Source organism: Triturus cristatus, chromosome 1_2 (genome assembly GCF_964204655.1).
Source record: "Triturus cristatus chromosome 1_2, aTriCri1.1, whole genome shotgun sequence".
NCBI classification, from domain to species: domain Eukaryota; kingdom Metazoa; phylum Chordata; class Amphibia; order Caudata; family Salamandridae; genus Triturus; species Triturus cristatus.
In genome coordinates, this window is record NC_140580.1 from 652,144,623 (window position 1) to 652,162,157 (window position 17,535).

A 17,535-nucleotide genomic window follows, 5' to 3' on the forward strand; every position below is an offset into this window, starting at 1 on the left:
ATATTAGGGCTATATAAACAACGCAAAGGCCAGGAGGTACAGACGAAGTTTGTAGATTTAGCTCTACTGCTAGCCAAGCACGCCATAACTAGAAGATGGAAATCCCCAATAGCACCTACGGTACAAGATTGGAAGGAAGAAGGAGAAAAATGTGGACTAGTAGAAAGTGTAGCCATTCGTGCAGAAGAAAGGAAGGGACTGCGGAAAAATCCCATTGCCTTGAGTTGGGATGTTCTAATGGCCTCTTTCAAAGCAGCCGACACCTGAAACCCCGGACATTAATGTACTTAGTAGTTGATAGATGTGGTCCTAGACAGTTGCAACGCCGGGAAATGTTGGCACCAGTGTATATCATATGAGTCTGCATAGTACCTGGTCATACACTACAAAAACTACTACGTAGTGTCGAATATATAGTTAGCAATGTCATCAAGTACTTTAACTAGCATGTCGTACTACTCTCTTATTCATTATATAGAAGCCGTCAGCAGAGAGGGAGGGGGGATAGTTTGAAATTTCAGAATGTTGTATAATGTTTTGGATATATTGTAAACTTCTCACTGTAACAGCAGGATCAACTACAACTCACTGCATAGGTATTGTGTGAGAAAACACAATACTGATTGATTCAGAACCGAACAGGTCGCTATAGATATATTGTAAAGTGATAAGAAATTTTTGTCTCATATGAAGATATGTTTGTATATTCCTGCAAAACTATTGATCCACTAACTTAAATGCAGAAAAATGAATAAAGTTTGTTTAAAAAAAAAAAAGAAAGATAACAATCAGATGGGGTATTGAAGAAGCTAATTTAAATAAGATACAAATTATTCATAATTATAGCTATATGTGCAATGATTAGCGTGAAATTTAAAAATGAAATGGGATGCAATTTAAACTTGCAAACTGCACTAGGCAGATATAGTTATTCTTATAGGACGTAGAAATGCTTAAATACAAGTTTCTTTTAGCTAGAAAAGAACTCAACAATGTAGAAATGTGCACAATGGAATTTAGAGACCCGATTCTAATGTGACATGCTTAGAAATATTTGTCATGGCTGCAGAATGTTCTGGTTTAACAAATTAATTACACTTTGCTAAGAAACATCTCATTGTGATACCTAAACTTCCTATTTACCCCATATTCCACATAATACTTGAATAGAATAGTTACATATTTTAAAACAATATTTGTTGCTCCTGTTAATGAAATGATTATCTAAACAGTATTTTTGCAAGTTGATGTTTCTCTTCTTTAGCATAGTTCATTGTTTACCTGATGAAAAATTAACATTAGAAGGTTAAACTGTGTTTGATGCCCATGGGAACGGAGGCTGATGAATCAAGGAGCTATATACTTAAGATGTTTGTAATAAACTTTGTGATATAACTTTGCAAGCTGCATGTTATTTTGTGGGAAAGGAAGAGATGAACTCACTCTCAGAAGAATGCTGCTGCCCAAATGCTACACATTTTGCAACATTATTTTTGCCTTTTATTACTGCGTATTCCTAGTTAGAGGTAGGCATTGCAGACTTTATCCAGCTCACATTTCCACACAGCTATTCCTAGAGACCCATTCCCTGGTCCCTTTTTAACAGTTGTGGCTACCACTGCTGCTGCTCTGCCTTTGGCTCATTATTGATGCTCGAATTTTACAGATTGCTACACCAACTCTATGCTTTTGCTTGAATTAATGAGATTCGGCTAAGGTTCATGAACTATCCTTAATGGGAAGTTTGACTGCATTAATTGGATTTTGAGCTTTATGCTCTCTTTATCTCACTCTTTTCTTTTGAATTTGAACTCTACATGAGTCTATTAACTCTAAATGTTGGTCTTGTTCTTTAGAATAGGATATTTTTACTTTATGGACTGCGCTTGATGAACTATTTGATGCTTTGTTCTAATCATACTTTTATGAGTTTTCTGTAAATTTACTTGAATATTTGAAGAATATGAATAAAAGGAATAAAAAGAATCTTACTAAACACTCAATGAGAAATAAACTTTCATAAATAAATCACATTTTCATCAGTGACAACTTAGAGCTGCCATTGTGACTTAACTTATGATGATGAAATAGCTTCTGATTCAAAACACCGTGGCACAGATCCCTCACCTGAAGTGAGTTATACTCAGAAGCCAGCGTGGGGATGGGGCTTAACCCTGAAATTGATGGTAAGAAAAGGTTGAATCATACTATTTAAATTTTGCCCTATCTCTGCTCTATCATAACCATAAAGTGAAAGCTTTAAATTATGGAAGGGGTCTGAATCACAGGTTGGTATACTGAGTATTGTTTGGCAAAAATAGGACACCAAAAGACAATGCAGATTTTCCAAGTTAATTTAGTGATGGAAAGTCCTAATTTTATTAAGGTCACAGAGATTAATATTATACTGTTCGTTCTTGTTTTAATTTCACACAGTATCCAAAACTATTAGATGTAACATATCATGAGGAGAATAAAAAAAATGAAAACTACAATGCCTAACAGGCCTAGGTACAACAAATAGTGGGTGATATCATAGTGCATGTGACATGAAGCTAAGTATAAGTGCCATTCCCCGACACAACTTTTCCTCTTTCTTGATGCAAAACCAATAGTTAATGTTTAACACAAAAAGGTCACATTAGGAAAATAAATAGGTGAAACACAATAAGAATCATAGCAACAATCCAATCCCCTTCAAGATAAATTTCCTCAGGTATACTATGAAATTGTTAGTGTGGAGGGTCATATATGCAAAGGAGCTGTGTAATTCTAGTTAAAGATAAAATGACGGGTAAACTTAATGGAGAAATATATACCTTATTGTATAAACACTAACCTAGAGGTGGGATAATACTCATCTCAATGTCATAAAATGAGTCTAACTAATAATGGTGTTGGGGCCTTATTATGCAGATGAGAGTGTGGGCCTCATCACAAGATTGTTTCACACCATCTCAAGGAAAAAAAGACCTCTAGAAGATCAAAACTAAGCAGCACTCTCTTCCAATAAACTATGACGAGAGGCACTGGAGTACAAAGGGTCCACACCCTTGATGCAAGGCACTAGTAGTGCCGCTGAATGATGTCAGGCTGATATAATCCAGTTGTATCTCCACATGGAATATCAACTACTGGACTCATGGTTCAATATTTCCTGTTTTCAAAAATGTATTTTGGCTACAAAAAAACTTACCAGGAACATTATCTCAAATAGATGAATTTATTATCACCTGTTCGCTGTTTAATCTCACTGAGAATGTATTTTTTTCTCTTTCTACTCACATTTCTACCACCGGTAAGGGCTCTAGATATTGATTTTCTAGTGTTTGGATAGCAGGAGTATGTATTTGTTACTTGTGAAAGGAATATGCTTTAATTTTTTTCTAAAATGTATAGTGTATGTTCCCAGATATAAATGTGTAAAAATGAAATTAGAAATGTATGTGTAAGAAATTGTGTGATAGTCTGCTCACTTGATACAACCTCTTTAACTTGGTTGTGCATGTATTTGACAGACATTACTGCAGATAACGCCTTGTTTATTGTACAATATGGTTTGATAAATGTAGGGCTTCCTATCATTAAAGTCACTTGGAAAATCTACATTTTATTACAGGACCCAGCATTCCCAGCAAGCTAGTTTAAAATGTGTTCTATAACTGACAACGGAGCATGTGTTACAGTTTATGGTAGAATATTTGAAATGTTAACTGAAGGTGAGTCTTCTGCTCTTACAATTTTCTTCAGCTGGACAACAGGAGCAAAAACCCTTTGAAGCCATAGCCCCTTGGGTGGAGTGGGCACCGACGCATTTGCATCAATATCAGCAAGAGACATAACCCATTTGATCCATTTTGCACGGGTGAGGGCAGAAACTGTGAGAATACTTTTTCTAAAGAATGTGACTAACTGGGTAGTAAATGATCCCAGAGAACTAGTACGGGCCTCACATTCCTTTCGACAACATACAATTCAAAGCTTTGAATGATTTGGGAAGTAAGGATATTGAATGGAGGAGAAAAGAGTCTTACTTATTCTTAATAGGAAAAATGCAACCCAAAAAGGTGAACACTGTTTGGCAGAAACCTCAAAATCTCTGACATAATTTCTTTTAAAAGAGACTAAGCACAAGAACATATTTAATTTAGCAGATATTTCAACTGAGATGCATTGTCACTCCAACTTTCAAACATTTGTAAAACCAAATTTACATACTAAAGGGACATATATTTTAGAAGAAGGAATATTTATCCTAATTCTTTTAGTAATCTGAACATGAGAATGTGCTTGCCTATAGGTTTCACATCATTAATCGATGTTCAAGACATATGGCTGTTCTGCAAGTATTCACTGTTCTGTAACACTTACCTTCTTTAGCTATAGCCATCAAGAAATTTGGAATCTGGAAGGCAACTGACGAAAAAGGATCAATATCGGATTTCATATACCAACAATATCAGGCTGATTTATACTTTTTTTTGTGGCTGGAGCTCAGGCATTATTGATGAAAAGAGTCAATTGAAACTCTGTGGATTCAAAAACATTGCCCCAAACTTTCCAAGCTAGGAGAGAGAGGTGTCCATACTGTGTCAGAGGCCTATTGGATTGATCAGGAGATGGGGAAATGATGGAAGAAGAACTGGGAATTCTACTTATAGTTCCAGGAAATCTAGGAACTAAATAGGTGATTTCCTGATAGATGTTATTATAACTAACCATCCCGGTTCCCTTAGAATTTTTGCAAGACATCTGGAGATAAAGAGGAAATGGGGACAGCATCAGAAAGGCTTTTGCACAAAGGATGGATACCAGCTTCTAAAGCTGGTCTCCAACAGAAAATTATTTGAAGTTTGGAGTTGAGATGAGATGCAAAGAGGTAGATGGAAAAATAACTCAACCGGGAGGGCGCAAAAAAATGGGATGTTCAATTGCCAGTTGCTGTTGTCCTTTAACTGATGAGATGGCCAGTCTGTGATAGAATTTTGAATACCTATGATACATTTTGCCTTGACCAAAATCTGACATTGAGGCATAATTCCCACACTTGTTTTGCTAACTCTGCCAAAACCTTTGACTTTGTTCTGCCCAAGTGACTGACAAATGTCAGTTAAGTTGTCCAAGCTAAATAGAACTGAATAACAAACCTGATCTTTTGTATAAGACTGGACCATAAAGGATCCGGCAAGCAGTTCTAAACAGAATGATCCTTTTTTAGAACATGACCCAACAGTTGAGAAGTGGCCACACTGAGCATCACATACTGGGGAGAGGAGTTGGCCTAACGGCTAGGGCGGTCGACCTCGAATCTGGGGAACTGGGTTCGAGTCTCGGCAATGACGCTGAACATCCTGTGATTCTGGGCAAATCACTTAATCTCCCTGTGCCAAACAAACAAACAAAAAAATGAATGTGTCCTCAAGTAATGCAATTGGTGCTATGTAAAGCGCTCTGATACCTGATTCGGGTCAAGTTCGCGCTATATAAAACTCTGTTAAAATTAAAAATAATAATACTAAAAAACTTGCATTGTACTCTAATAGTAGATCTAGGGTGAAATAAAAAATTGCCTTACCATTCTAAGCTCTAGCCACCAAGGAGCTTTGTTTTTTGTTTTTTAATCCAAAGGAATTAAGTCCGAATAAGTTAGACATTTTTGGAGAAACTGGATCTTTAACATTGATGGGCCTTTTAGTGAAGGTGGAGCAGAAAAAGAGCTTGAATGTAAATAGATAAAAAGAGACACTATTCTCACTTGATGTCTTAATGAAATGTGGGATAGAGTTTCTTTCTGACTAAGGATACTTTTGAAGATGGTAAATGAAGAATTGAAGCTGAAGAATCTATTTGAAAACTTTGAATTTATAGAGTTTGTAAAGGACAGAAGAGAGACTTCTATTGGTTTATGACAAATCACAAATTTTCTAATGTGTTTATGATCAATTAAAGAGGACAGCAAAGTAGATATTGGTCCTGAGACACAGTAAGGATATGGTCTTACTATATTATAAGACTAACACCCAATGATTTGAGGTAATCTACCTCTGGTCTGAGTAAAAAACCAAGGAGCTGAAAAAAGTTCGAACAGAAGTATGTTAAAATTATAGTAAACATCTCACCAAAGAAATTGAAGGTATTTTCTGAGAGGATGAAAGATTAGGGCAGTCAGGTAACTGTCATTTAAGTTCAAACCAGTCAGTCTTTTTTGTTGTAGGCAATCCCCTAAATTGACCATTGTCTCCATCTTGAAGTGACAATACTCTACGAAAGCGCTAATGTTTAAAAGGCTGATGACTGGTCACAATATTTTGTTCCTTTTGATGAGAAAGCTGTTGCTTCAAAATCCTTTCAAGTGATAAAATGCTCGTTCTATAGCTCCCTTGTCTAGGTGGTCTTGGATTTCTGAATCTAATAAACTACAATCTAATTAGAATGATGAAGAGTTTGGTAAAAAACAAAGGTTGAACTGGATTCTTGTATAACTTTATCTGATACTCTTTGTAGAATTTCAGGGTCTGAACAAATTGAAGCCCAATTGTTCAGAAAAAAGCAATGCAGCCTCCTACAACAGGCGGACCGGGAAACTCATTTACCAAGATTATTGGCAACGGGACATGGCTCCTGAAGGGTTGATGGTGAGTACCTCTCCATCATTGTAATTTGAAGGAAGATATGACATGTTGGAAACCAAAGTGGTTTCTATAGATGTTGTTGAAGCCACTTAAGTATAGGGCCCTACCCTCAAACAAGATTTGGCTGGCAAAGCGGCCAATGCCTCTCTCTTCCCTGGAGAAAATTCAAAGGCCCAAAAGAATTCTGAGAGAGGCTTGTTCTCTGTCAATTGAGGTGAACACTGAAATATACTTAGTGATTTATTTTATGGAGTTATCTTGACGGTGAGGATTTGCTTCCGAGGAAGCTAACTCAGATAATTTAGGTTTATTTTTAATAGTTGTCAGATCCTTAATTCTTTGAGATTGCATTATTTACATTACCAATGAAGAAAGTGGCCCCAGGAACCCAATTTCAGAGTTCTGTAGGATCGATTGGAGTATGGGATTCCTTGGCATTTTTTGCGATCTCAAAAAATCTTATAATGGAACCTATAGCGAATAGCCAGGTCCTGTAAATTCCTTTTTGAGCTCTTTTCCTGACTTTTCAAAACATTTGAACAACTGTGAGTCCAAAACTGGTATAATTCAAACCTTGTCTGGATCTGAGGGATGTTGGCATTCAGATTTAAGTCTACTGTGTATTGGTTGTCTAGGACTTTGTGAACATGCATGCAAACGTATTCTGAAATGTGGGAAGTAGAGGATCAATCTAAAGACGAGATGAAAAATAAGGGAGAGTTCAAATAAACAATCCCCTTTAGGATATAACATTTCTAACAAATTCATTATTGAAATTCTCATTCTTAAATCTAGAGGACCAATTTGTACGCCTGTTTAATACCAGTTGAAATAGTGTTAACACATTTAGACTCACTACAACCTGGAATCTCAGAAGATATTTCCAAGGCCTGATACCTCCTGGAGGATGGGTCTGTATTAAGTGCAGACTAGTAGTCTACCAGCGGCCTTGATGGAGGGGGCGAGCGCACCCGGAGACCTGCCGTGCCTGGTCAAACAGACCACACATATCTGGCAAACATTTGTGGAGCTCATACTTAGGCAATCACCGTTCCACCAGAAACTGAATATTTGGATTCTCGCCCCAGTATGAAAAATGATGGAAAACATTTCATTTCAAGCATGGAAAGAGGGGGACTGCTAGGTGTTGGCTGCCCTGTACCCCAATGAAACCTTTATCTCATATAAACAGGCTTGTGAGGGGTTTGGCTTGGGGCAGGGACAATACTTTCAGCACAGATTTGGCCAGGACAACATGGCCCACATACTCTAATACCCCTCAGACCGCCCAAACACTCAATATAATGCTTAAATTCTGGAGTGGGTGCCGATTAATCTCATTATTGGACAAGAACATGAGGGCAGCCGCAATGGCTTCACGTCCCATGGACTGCATGGGACAGAGATCTACAGACGCCCATGGGCGACAAGAAATGGAAGGCAGCATGTACTCCAACGCACACAGTATCCTGCAATGCACGCTTCAAGCTAATTCATTTTAACTACCTGCACCGTGTGTATTTGACTCCAATGAGGCTATGTTGCATTGACCCAGACCACTCTGACACTTGCCCCAGGCATAGTAGGGAGGGGGCGTACTTTCGACATTTAGCCTGGGGGTGCCCGGAGGTACACCAATTCTGAATGCGTGTGGTTGAGCGAGCGAGGGCTGGAACCGGCCTTCAAGTGGAGGAAACCCCTCTGAAATGCCTGTTGGGTCAAGTCACAAGGCCTAGAAAAGGCAAGATGTAATATAAATTATTGCAACTACTACTCCTGGTATTAGCGAGACGTAGGGTCGCCATAGTATAGATAGGTAAGCGCTCCCCCTCAGTGGATGATTGGTTGAAGGACGAGCATGAGTGGCCGCTTGCGGAGGAGGTCCACATAAAAGCATGCGGAAAGGATGAGAAATTGGATGAAGACCCTAAAATGTGGAGGGAGCTCTTAACCACTGAGGTTGTTGAGGGTGATCAATTTGAAGTGGATGCGAATGATAGTGGGTCAAATATAGAGGAGAGCAGAAGCCCATAAAATAACTGTGTTTAAGTCCCCTGATATATACGAATGTTGGAACCTCCAATTGGCTGACTCCATTGTATCAATGTTTTCCGCTATATCTTGTGCTTGAGTTCATGGGGCCGACTACCCGCACTGTGTTGATATTGTAAAATGGATAAATAAAGCTTGAAAAAAAAAAAAAAAATAGCAATGAAATTATTTCATTGCCATTTTATTTTTAACACAGCGCTGCTTGCAGCAGCCGCCAGCCAGCCCCTGAGCCAGGAGAAATGAGGGCATGTCCTCTGCTGCCCATTGGCAGCATGGAGGACTGGCCAAACACTGCAAAGTACGCATGTCAGTTTGACCCTCTGTCTTACGCCGGCAAAAGTGATATGCGCACTTTGCGGCTCTCCATTCAACTGTCTTAGACAGCTGGGTGGAGAGCAAACATAGACCTCCAGGGTCTAAAGGAGCATTGGTGTAACCTGCTACATCCAATCCTGGCAACCCTTTCATGCAAGCAGTGTCTGGATTGGTTAGGGGAGCTCTTCCTGCCCCAGACTGCAGAAAATGTGTAATGCATATAATTAGTTTATGTTTAATTTTGGGGTTTTGGAGGGAGGGGTTGTTTTTATTTGAGCTTTTGGAGAGAGGGGTTGTATTACTTTGGGTTTTTGGAGGGAGGGGTTGTCTAATTTTATTTTTTGGGAAGCAGTGGGGCACTGTGCTTGCCTTACCACTTTCAAAGGGTACCAGCCGCCCCTGTCCAGATTGCTATTGTCAATGTAGGGGGCTCTCTCTGCCTGCCACACGAGTAGCCCAGCTCCCGGCACCTGTTCTCATTGCCCGCGAGTACCAGCATCCAAAATGCCAGATGGCAGGATATTTCAGATTTTGTAGTATCGTTGCATATGCGTGGGAGGAAGGAGGCTCAGGGGATTATTATGTGCTACAGCGTTTCTCTACTTCACCTGCATGGCATGTGGAAGGAAGAAGAGTTGCACCCGTTGCCAACTGCTAATATTTGTGATTGAGCTTGATCAGATCTCAGTAGGCTTTGGGCTTTATGTACAAAGCACTTTCAGGTTGCAAAGCTGGCAAACTGCGATAACTTAGGCTTTGCAACTGCAAAAGAATATGTTGTTATGTACAAAAACCCTTTTATAAGTCAGAAAACTTTTCAGACTCACAAAAGGTGTTTTCCATCCCATTACAAATTGCAAATAAGAGGGAGCATGAAAGAGACGCCCACTCCTATTTGGAGTAACAATGGTATGTATCAGTTCTTCGTAACCACAACTGGAGTTGAAAACCATTGATCAGATACTCACGCCCTGTTTAGATTCTGAGACACAAAGGAGAAACTGTCCCTCTGGGTCAACTCACCCTTTAGGAATGGCCAGTGGCAGCCTATAGTGATGAGACAGCTTCCCAGTAGATGACTGGCTGCTTACTCTATGTAATTCCTGATAGGAAATATGCATATTTTTAAAGAAGCACCTGTATCTTAAAATGTTTCTGTGAGGAATGTAAGTGCTGGAATGAAGGTCTGCTGTCTCTCACAGTCTTCAACTCTGCACTGTCAGAGATTCACGAGGGGTCACTTAATGCCTCTTGCCTAATTAATATTCACTAGTCAGGAAGGGTGGCAGCCTCCTGAAAAATCTACATTTTGTAATTCAACAGATTTAGTACATCTGTCATATTTCATAAAAGTGTTGAAGGTAACAAAATGCTGGTGCACAATTGCACCCACTATGTGCATTCTGCCCAATGATACAGGCCCATTATTTGGTCATTTTGTCTATTGCACTATCAACGTGCAATTTAGGGCCTGATGTACAAAGACCTATTCCCAAACAGGGACATGCAATTTGCACTCCGATTTGTTTACTAATGGGTATTTTGTACTACTAAGTAACCTTGTAAATTGTGCATTCACAGGGGGTTGCAAAACAGCAGGCGTAATGAATATTAATAATTCAGGTCACAACTTATGACACCCGTAAAATGGCAGCAAATACTGTGATTATGACCTGCAAGAGAGAGCAGATCAAGATAGTTGCGTTTGTCCCCTGTTGCTGCTATCACCCTGGATGCAGAGAAAGCTTTTGACCGTATTCATTGGCTTTTTATGATGAGCGCACTCAAGTGGCATGGATTTGGTCCTGGTATTTTCTCTCTTATCAATTTGTTATATTCTTCCCCCACTACTTCAGTTTTTGTTAATGGATTTCAATCTCCTTACTTTACTCTTCATCGAGGTACTCGCCAGGGCTGCCCTCTTTCACCTTTGCTTTTCATTCTATCTCTCGAACCTTTTCTTCATTCCTTTAGACATTCTTCTGCTTTTCGGGGCTTTTCACATAAATCGATTGAAATTAAGTTCACTGCATATGCAGACGATATTTTGTTGTATCTCTCGGATCCCTCTACTTCTTTGCCTGCCTTCAAGGGTCTTTTATCTTCCTATGCTACACCGTCAGGTTATAAATGACATTTTTCTAATCTGAAGTCCTTCCACTAAATAAGTATTGTTTAAGAAGTACGTTTGAGGGGACAGATTTCAAATGGAACACCAACTTTATTTCATGTCTGGGAATAAATATTCCTCCTCACTTGCTAGAACAATTCAGCTTAATTTGGACGACGTTCTATTAAAGGTATCTGGCATGGCAAAGAAATGGTCTCCTTTATTTTTGTCTTGGTGGGGCAGGCTGGATACCTCCAAAATGATGATGCTTCCGCTAATTAATTTTTATTTGTCCATGTTACCAGTGCGACTTCCGTTAAAATTCTTTAAAACTCTTAATGGCATTTTGAGTAAATTTATTTGGAACAAGCGGAAAGCTCGTATATCTTTATCTGCCTTGGCTGCTCCTAAGGATAAGGGAGGGGTTAATTTTCCTAACTTTCGCCAATACCACTCTTCCTTTTTTACTTCGTCAGGTTCTACCCTATTTATCTTCCTCAGATGATCTTCCTGTATCGCTATGGTACAAATTGGACAAATCCGTTATTCATCCACTTCCTTTTCCTTCTTTAGCCAATTTTTCTCACTCCCCTCGCTCGTTTAAATCTCCCACTACATCTCAATTTATATTGATCTTTTACCCAGTTCTTACAAAATATCTTTCACCTTTACAGTTATTCCTAGACTCCTCTTTATGGCATAATAAGTCCATTAAGATTTCCGAACGTACCACCTTCTGGAAAGATTGGGTTGGCAAAGGATTTTACAGGTTAAAAACCCTAGTGCAGAATATGCAATTTCTTTCTTTTCAAGAATTTCAACCTAAGTTCGGTTTATCTTTTACTTCTTTCCCTCAATTTGAATCTCTAAGACTAATTTTAAGTCAACTGTTTTCTCTTATTTCTGAAACTCCTTCTTCTTCATCTGATCCTCCGTTTACACCGCTACCTACTTCCCTTTCTCTCCAGGTCTCCCAGATTTATAAATATCTCAATTTTTCTCTTCCCACCCGCCCCAAAATCAAAACAGAACTTTTATGGGAAACAGATTTACAATGCACTCTCTCTACACATACATGGGACTCCATTTGAACTCGATTGCATCATACTTCCTGCAAAGCTAGCATTACTCTAACTTTATATTATTTTTTACCAGAGATTATTTCTAACTCCATTAGCAGTTTAAAAATTTAGCTCCGGCCTATCTTCTAATTGATGGACCTGCAAAAATACCCCTGGTTCATATATGCATTCCTTCTTCCTTTGCCCTAATATTTCCGCTTTTTGGACTAAAGTATGTAAATTAATATCCACTATATGTTCTACAAGCTTCCCTTTTGATATTTATACCATATTTTTAGGAAGTAACTCCATACATTGGTTGGGTGCTCGTGAATTGGGTTTATTCGTTGATTTGTTAATTGCCATTGCTCTTCAAGTGATTAAATCCAACTGGAAAGACACCTCTAAGGTTTCCTTCTCTGCCCGGTGGAATCTTCTATGCTACCATCATAGGTTGGATAGAGCTTCTGTGAATACCTCTCAGCAAGTACTTCGGAAAGAAGCTTTTTGGGCTCCGCTTACTAATTACCTATCATCCTCTGCATTACGTTCTAATTATAGTAACATTATATTTCAGCCGCCATGAATATTGAGTTCAATGCTCTTATACTGTTTATGTTTTATTGCTGGTATACTGTTCTATGATTGTTTTATTCTGTTTACTAACGGATAGTATTATTAGATTATTTGAAAAGCATGCTGTTTCTTCTTAGTTTACTTCTTTCTTTCTCTCTTTCTCTTTCTTCCTTTTGTTTTTCTTTCTCTTTCTTTCGTTTTTCTTTCACCCTTTATAACATTTTTAATAAGTGCTAATTCATTATGGTACACTTTTTTTTAACTCCGTTCTTAACATCAGTTTTAGTTATTGATAATTTATAAATGATTATGTTTTTCACCGATTGTTTTTCATATATATTTCTTGTTATCTTGGTACTTCTCTTATTATTTTTACCATAATTCTGTACCTTGCTCTTTATTTGTTTCAATAAAGCTCTTTAAACAAAGATGGTTGCGTTTGTTTTGTCAAACAGGATACCTATTTTTAGAAGCAGCTCATGTTTGCTAAGGGAAAACTGCTTGTTTAAAAAAATAACTGAGCCTACTTTACCTTTGCTAATAAGTTATCAGGGCCGGACTGACCGTAGCAGGCACTGGGCATTTTCCTGGTGGGCCAGGAGGGTGAGAGACAGTATTTGACCCGTGGGGGCCGGTTTTGACCTGGGGCTGTTTTTCCAGTGCTGCAAATTCAGCCCTCTATAACAAAAGCGGCAGCGGTCGGTGCTTCTCAGTAGTGCAACACAGCCCAATTTAGAACATGCCAAGGGTGCATGACGGTTTGGCCGGCCTCAGAGGGCCAGCAAAACTGTCATGTACACTTAGAGGAGTGCAAACCACTTCTCACTCAACTTGGTGTCACGGAGCCCAGCCTCCCCCACCACCTAATTCTAAGTGCCCCATAGAAAAATAAAATGGTAAAAGCGTCCTGTTATTATAATTTTCTTTTATGCACTGCCTAAATAGGGGAAACAACCATTACAACGCAGTATTACAACACACTACATTTCCAACGCAGTCATTACAAGGCAACTGCCTTTACATCACATGCCATTACAATGCAGCCATTACAACGGATGTCACTACAATACATGCCATTACAACGCATGTCAGTACAATGCATGCCATTACAACGCATTATAAGGTACATAATGGGGAATACCCCTACATTATCCAACACTTACCCTACTTTTGCACTCACTGGAGTGGGAATAGTAATTTTAACCCCTTCACTATCCAACACTTACCCTACTGTTGCACTCACTGGAGTGGAAATAATATTTTTTACCCCTGCACTATCCAACACTTACCCTACCATTGCTCTCACTGGAGTGGGAATCGTAATTTTTACCCCTACACTATCCAACACTTACCTTACTTTTGCCCTAAAAGTGTTATGCATTGTAATGGTATGCGTAGTAATGGTATGGTTTGTAATGGACTGAAAATGAAATGAAAATGAAAATAAATTTATAGAGCGCGATTGCTGCCCGGGGGCGTCCAAGCGCTAAGTTGTGCTGAGGCGGAGAGACCAGGAACGGAGGAATTTGCGTTGTAAATGTAGTTTCTAAAAATGCGTTGTGATGGCATGCGTTGTAAAATCATGGGTTGTAATGGATGTTGCGATGTAAAAACCACATTGTAAAGGCATGCGTTGTAAATGTTTTATTCCTTAAATAGCAGTGGGCTGACACTCCTCCGTCTTAGCGGATGAGCTGCCACTGCTCCTTACTATTTTGGGTAGTGCTACACTGTCATGGATGATGCAGCACTGTAATCAGGTCTGGTTGGTCAATTCTTTAACATTGAAACGTTTCGTGGAGCTTGTGCCAAAAAGTTGCTTGCTAAGATGATGGGAAATGGAAAAGATGTAAGAGTTATTTGTAAATAAAAAGTTGAGAAGGAAAATCCTAAAATGATTTACTTAGTCACAGTGTATCCTGATAAGGAATAATAAAGACTACTGGTAAGTAATCAGGTTGATTGCAGACCAATAATGGCTTTTCCCCCAGAGGAGGTGATTTTGCATATTTTGCAGAGCTCCGCCACAATAGGATTAGAAATCAGGTGAAACCTATCCTTGAAGGGGCTGAACAACCATTTGGAGAACACATGCAGGGATGGACCCAAAGCAGCCCTGGCAATTTTCTTGGACTAGCCCCTGAGGAAGCACGGCCTGGCCCTGGAATCGTGGAAATCCTTGCTTGCTGCTTTTGTTGTTGGGGGCCGATACTGCAGCACTGCTGCAAAGGCAGCCCCCACTGCTGCCAAACAGGCCCTTAGTCTTCCGGGGAAACGCCTGATGCCCAGACCGGCCTGTGCAACCCGGATACATGAGGTGCAAGGAGGGCTAGAGAATTAAGCCAAGCAGTCATATTGAAGTCAAAGGTATTAGTCTAGTTTTATGAGCCAATTCACCAGCTGAAATAGTAACTATGTAATGCTTAAATGTACAGCAGAAACTTTTAAAAAACAATAAATATACCAGTAGCTCAGCAGCATATTATATATGCAAATACTCTTCAGGTTTTATCATTTGGACCAATGATATCACTCCTTACAGAAAAAATGTTTTTGGCTCTGGGGCTTCCCGCTCAAAAAGCAGAGCTAGATCTTCAGTCCAAGTCTTGTTCAAAAGAAGGTATCATTAAATTGGGAGGGGCTGCCCCTAACAATTACATACAATCTGGTTAGGCGAAAGTACTGTTCGAAGTGAATCTCTGCTCAGTCCCATGTGGCTATGGCACAAGAAGAAAACAATCCACAGAGAATTGTGTGTTAAGTACAAGCAGTGCCAATCCTTTCAACGTTGAATCAACAACACTATAAAATTCTCCAACGAATGTAAAAAAATATAGAAAATGTTCAGAAACAAAAAGACACCAAAATTAATTTCAATCAGAAAAGAGGAACCCTAAGACATGAATTTTTAAAGTTTTAGGGCATAATGCCCATAGAAAAATTTAAAATGCCATTGAAAAGTATCAGTTTGCAGTTGACTGGGACCTAGGCCTGATTTCGTGAAGGAGTGGAGTTTGGATACACCAAGTGGGTTGTCCTGGTCAAAGTATTTACATTCTGAAATAGGGGCTGGTTCGCCCCTTGGCAGTCTCTACTCTGTCGGTCAGGGTGGCAGAGGATATTAAATTTGACATCCTCATGGACAGAAGACCAAAACATTTTGGGGCATATTATCAAGCACGGTGTTAAAATTATCGCCTCTTTAGCGGCAGAAAACTGCTGCTAAAGCGGCGATAATGGGCTTGATAATATGCCGTAGAGAATTCCAATAGAAGCCCATGTTGACACCAGAACATGGGCTTCTATGGAAATTCTCAAGGGCATATTATCAAGTCCATTATCGCCGCTTTGGCGGCAGTTTTCTGCCGCTAAAGCGGCAATAATTTTAACGCCGTTTCTTGATAATATGCCCCTTTGAGAGTGTTAGAGTGTTGCCTATTCAAGACGCTGAACATTCGGGGCAAAGCTGCTGTCTTTTAGATAGTCTTGCATCAAACTATTTTTGTTTTTCAGAAACAATCTTCCAAAGCTGGAGTTTGATACTGAAAAACAAAAAACAAATTGCCTCTACCAACCTGGGAGTTTTCTCCTAGTATCCAGGGGTCATTATTATTTTTTTATGCGTGTGACGATGGACAGAAAACCTAAGGCATCAGACTTTCTGCTCTATATGAGGCGGACAGACTGATGCGCTTACTGCGACAGGTCTTACTCCGTAGGGCCGTCAGAGTACACTTTCTGATGGTGCAACTAGCGGGAACATCACTGTCAGCAATCTGATAGTCCGCCAGACTCAAATATTGATCGGCAGATTGAGGGCTTGGCAGAGAGAATACAGCATCATGCTTGTGATGGAGTACCGTTTCTGCCTACATCTAAATTAGGCCAGAAGTCTACTTTTTGGAAGTCAGAATTCTCAAACAGGGAAAGGTCCATGGCTGAAGCTGATGAGGGTCTTTTCCCCCATAATGGGACTGGAACCCCGAAGTCTAAGGCGGCCCTGGGAATAGATAGTAACAGAACATTCTCATTTAGGATTTCCAAGTCAAACGAGCTAGTGTGAAAGCCATTTTGTACTGCTCCCAGATGGTTAATCCCTGTTAAGTGGCCAGTTCTTGATGACACCCCTGCCATCCTGGCCATAGAGGGCAGTTTTTTCTCCTCTGCAGAACAGGGCCCTTAACTCCAGTCAGGAATGCATAGTGGAATCTTGAGGTAATATGAGTGGCAGAACTGGTCCTAACCCAGTTTTTGCACAGACAGTTCAAAGTACATTTTCGTTAAGTTGCTTTTCCCCAAAGTTATCAAACATCTGGCATTACCATCGAGTGAAAACTCAGGGAAAAGTACCTCTGATTCACTTTGCTGACATTTGCCCAGACGAAAATACAAAATAAAGATTTTAATTATACGTAGCCCTGTTAATGGGGAATCTAGCAAAACCTCAACATTGAAACCAGCTGTTGGACAATAAGTTATGTGTGAGGACACAATATATAAAATATGTAGTCTGACACTTTTTTATTTACTAAATGCCCAGCCATGTGGGCTTCTGAGGCACAGTGTAGGAGTGACTGATTAATATATAAAAATAGATTTTTTTACTTGGCAAAATAACTTTTTCTTTCCATGTGTCTCTGAAGTGCCTTTAAATTGCAGACCAGCCATAGCATAGGGATACAATGTAGAAAAGGCAGATTTACTACAGTTGCCAAATAAAATTGTCTTCTTATCACCATAGGTCAAAAGAGAACATCAGTATTCTACGTTAAGTGATCAATATGCAAAC